We start from the raw sequence: 4,741 nt of genomic DNA, 5'->3' as shown, positions 1-4,741 counted from the left end.
GTCTAAAAAAGAACCCCCTCAGTTATTTTAACTCTAAAAAACCCCTCTCAATTATGGAGTCATTGTAGATAACCCCCTCAACTTTCAAAAAATTATTTATCCCCACTCAATTTTTTTCACTTAACCCCCTAAAATAATATAATTAAATATAAAGGAATAAATAATTTAAAATAACCATACTATCCCTAAGACATTAAAATTTTTTAAACCATATTGTTCTTTTTTTATTTTTTTTAAATAATTTTCATCTTATTTCCCCCTTCTTCTTAATTCTCCATATTTATTCCTAAGTTTATGTGAAAATCTAATTTTTTTTCTTTCTGTTTTGAAACACTAAACTTCTTTTATTTTCTGCTTATTCATGCTTGTAATGTTTGAAACAATTAAAACTTTTAAATTCGTTTCGAAGGTTAGTTTCCTCATCAAAATCCATCAAATCAAAGTCTAATATTTTGACTGTGTTGGGTGTTAAAGTCCCATGATTTTTTTTTCAACCAAGAGTATTTTAGTCATTTCATATTTCAAATTAATAACATTAGGGAGTTTATTTGAAAAAAAATAGAAAGATAAAGGGGTCTTTGTGATACACCCCACAGTAAAGAGGGGTTTAGTCATATTTTAAAAGTTGAGGGGGATTACTACAACACCCTCAAATTTGAGGGGGTTTTCTAGAGATAAAATAGCTAAGGGGGATGTTACGCGACAAGCCCCATAGTTGAGGAATTTTTTTCTAAAATTAACCCTTATTGTAATTAAGGCTGCAGTGCAAGGGTTCGAGCCCAAGAATGAACCCAAATTAATTATTATAAACTGAGAGTTCATGGCTCGATATTGGAAGTCCAACCCCAATAACTGCTAGTTTGGATGATCTTGGGCTCTAAAGGCTGGGCCAGGAAAACCTTCACATGGCTATTGGATTCATTCTCTAAAGTAGTTTATAAAAGGGTTAATTGCTGATAGAGCCTCTGTAGTATCAACCGAGTGCAAATAGACCCCTTACAATTTTGTTTATTGCTAATAGACCCTCTGACTTTTTTCTTTCCATTTAAAATCGTTGAAAGGGTTCGAGGACCCCTTGTGCACATACACTCAATGGCTAATCTCTTTTACGTTTAAAATAGGCGAAAAAGTTCGCTAAGCGGGTCTATTTGCCACAAATAGATTGAACTATTAGTCGTCTATTCGCAATTGAATGATTCGAAGGGGATCTATTCACAATTAACCCTTTATATAATATGGAATCTAGCAGGAGGAGCGTAACGCGCCATTCCATTCAAGATACTATACACTCCAAAGCTACCAATTTACTGTCACGACGATAGCTGTTGTTTTTCTATGGTAATTTTGATTTAATTGATCAATCAGGAGTCTACACCACTAGAGAAGAACAAAAAGAATGTAGGTTAAGACATTTGTATGTGATATACCAGTTGAAGTAGACAACAAACTCTTCCCCATGTAGGAAAAATGAGACTTATCAATCTTATTCTTTGAAATGAGCTCAACCTTATTATGTTATGTTGCACATCAGGCTCACCACTTTAAGCAAGATGACAATATCACAAGTACAAAAGATACATCCTTTGCAATCACAAGCAGTGCTGTGCTTACTCGAAGAAAACAGGTCCTCTTCATCTTGTCTGGAAGTTGAGATGCTTTATAGCAACGGCGAATACGAATGCAAACAGGAAGCCAAACCCGAGTATAACTGCTGCAACTACTCCAAGCCAGCTATGCTTGAACCCAAAATTGTCCCTCATAAATTCAGCCACAGTCTCCCCTGACTCGAGCCTTTCGTCTACATCCCCATATTGCGATGCAGCGAGCCCGTATATGGTCCAAGCAACAGGATTTGCCCAGCAATACCATCTCCACCATTTCGGTGTTCTCTGAAAATAATTACTTGTTTTGTTAGCAGTAACTCAGGATGCTATGTACCACTGATAAATGAAAACATGATCCTATCCTAGAGCACCGCACAAAATGTGTTAGCCAATAATTTGGGATTAGTTCTTTTATTTTAATTTTTTTCTTTTTCCTTGTTTGCCAAGATCGCTAATCCCATGTTGGAGACTTGCCTAGTTTTCTTGGTGGCCAAGATAGTGATGAGAGTAGATAGCTATGTTGCATGGGCATGGACATGGGTGTAGGCGTCGTTTTGGGTAAGGGACACACAAATTTACACAACTATAATATATATATATATATATTATTATATATTATGGAGAAAGGATACTAAGGTGGACACCTTAGATTCCCACCTAAGGCAAACAACCTAAAATCACATCATTCCCTAATTGTTTTTTCTGATCCGCTCGTTGAATCTTGATCTACACGTTCTTAAACTCAAACACACCGGAGACCAATTTTGGGTGAACCCGTCGTGTGTTTTGACCATTCGTTGAGCCGTGCAAAAGTCTATTATTCGAAACCGTTAAATTACGGCGAGTGATGAAGGGTCAAAAACAATCGACGGGACTCAACCCCAAAATTAGTGTGTTTTAGGTTTAAGAACGTGTAGATCAGTTCAATGAACGGATCGGAAAAAACAATTAGGAATTGATGTGATTTTAGGCCGCGTCCTTAGGTTGGGAATCTAAGTGTCACCTTAGAATCACTTTTTCCCTATATTATATATATATATATATAATTATATTTATATATAATTATATTTATATTATATTAATTGATTATAGTAATTTACATGAGATTGATATTGTTTTCTCATTCATATTTGAAAATTCCTACGACGTTTTTATGTTTCTTGTATAATGTATATATTATAAAGAGGAAAAATGCTTGTTCTGGAGGTGCAACTTAAATTGAATGATTCATGGATGTGGAAGCAAGTGCTTAAAGTGAGAGATAAAATGATATCCAAGTTTGGAAATATCTCAAATGTGCAAAATATCATCACCAGGTGCTGTTCTGGAGGTAAAATTCAGATTTCTTCTATCTATAATGAAATCATACATCAAAATGCACCTGTTGTTTGGTCTAGAACAATCTGGGATGGATGGCTGTATCCTAAGCACTCCTTTATACTTTGGCTTGTTGTTCAATCTAGACCGTTAACAAAAGCCAGGTTGTGTCACTTGGGGATCCTTGACACTAACTTCTGTGTTCTATGCACTCATCAAAAGCATGAAACCATCGGGCATCTTTTCTTTGAATGTGAATTCTCAGCAACTATCTGGAACAGAGCTATGGAATGGATGAATTTCAGGTGGAAATCTTGCAGCTGGGAATGTGTCATTCAATGGTATAGTATGAGACTGAAAGGGAAGGGGTTCATGATGAAGCTTAAAAGACTGGCATTATCAGTCACAGTTTATGCTATATGGAAAGAAAGGAATCAAAGAATTTTTCGGCAAGAAGCTATGGCATTATCAGTCACAGTTTATGCTATATGGAAAGAAAGGAATCAAAGAATTTTTCGGCAAGAAGCTAAAGGAACTGAATTTGTGTTTAAGACAGTGAAGCTTCTAATTCTTTCTAAAGTCCTCAATGATGATGTTCCTCTCCACATAAAAGAAAGAATTGAGCAATTGTAAAAAAACAAGATAGTTGTTCTTCCAGTTATCACTGGAATGTCTTTGATGTACTCATATTTCACATTTTGGTTATGAATAAAAATTTTCATTGACCAAAAAAAAAATGCTTGTTTTTTAAACTAATATGCAAACAACCCTCTACAATCATAGTTCTAAACCGAGTATGTGGTAAGGTGGATATGAAATATACGACCTTAAAGTGTGTGGCGAGTGTTTCAAATTAAGATATGTGTTATATAATTAATTGCACGTACATCTGAATGAATGTACTAAAGAATGTATGAGGGTGCCGCTATCTGGTGCAGATACGGGAACTCTGGGGTCAAGGTATGGTTTCATGATAAAAGTATCCATGCAAGATAGGTAAATAGGTATGCAATTAATATGCTTGGATGTGACAAGATGTACAAGCATTCTAGAGCAAGAGAGAACAGAATAGGATCGAGAACGTGAAACTCTTCCATAGTGCTGTTTCATCTTCCAGACATGACGTAGAAGTTGTGAGAAACCGCATTCTTGGTGTTCAGTGACGTCCAGGATAGGAATGCGCATTGCCGTGTTTCTCCCTTTGTTCTCGAAGAAATTGTCACTACGAATACTATCATATACAGTCGTGTCGCTCTATTGAATTCCCTTTTTTTTCACTTGTACTCTTTGATTATAAGAGTAGCACTAGAGATGTGTTAGCCAGTGGATGTAGGAAACTTGCCAAACCATGTCATTAAATTTGGTGTCCTGTTTTATGATTGCTTTTCTGTCCTGTTTACTTTTCCTCATCTACATCACAGTTAAACTTCTAACATGTAGCATAATGGGGATTCTGTAAGACTTACTGGTCGAGAGATCACGAATCCTGCAAACAAATTCCACACATTATAGAACAACACGGCGCATAGGGAAGCTATGCCTCATTGGGAGTCAAGGCAATGGCCATCATCCCGAACAACGTGAAGTACAACCATGAGAAGTAGTTGTAGAATACGTGCCAGAAGAATTTCTTAGCAGTCCATTCGAAATTAATCATTGCATAGATGGCAGGAATATATTACCACAGCTAGCTTGAAGAATGTATATGGGATCTCAACCGCAACCTAAAAAAATCACGATTAACGTAGAAAAAGTGATATAGGAATGTAAATATATTAGAAGCTGATTTACTGATTGATTACCTGTGCGAGTGCATACGG

General features: G+C 36.0%; 1 pseudogene; it reads right to left on the bottom strand.

The window, feature by feature from the left end:
- Positions 1,620-4,741, bottom strand: part of LOC109820885 — a 4,154-nt pseudogene continuing 1,032 nt past the window's right edge.

Source organism: Asparagus officinalis, chromosome 8 (genome assembly GCF_001876935.1).
Source record: "Asparagus officinalis chromosome 8, Aspof.V1, whole genome shotgun sequence".
Classification (NCBI taxonomy): domain Eukaryota; kingdom Viridiplantae; phylum Streptophyta; class Magnoliopsida; order Asparagales; family Asparagaceae; genus Asparagus; species Asparagus officinalis.
This window is presented reverse-complemented; position numbering and strand designations above follow the sequence as displayed.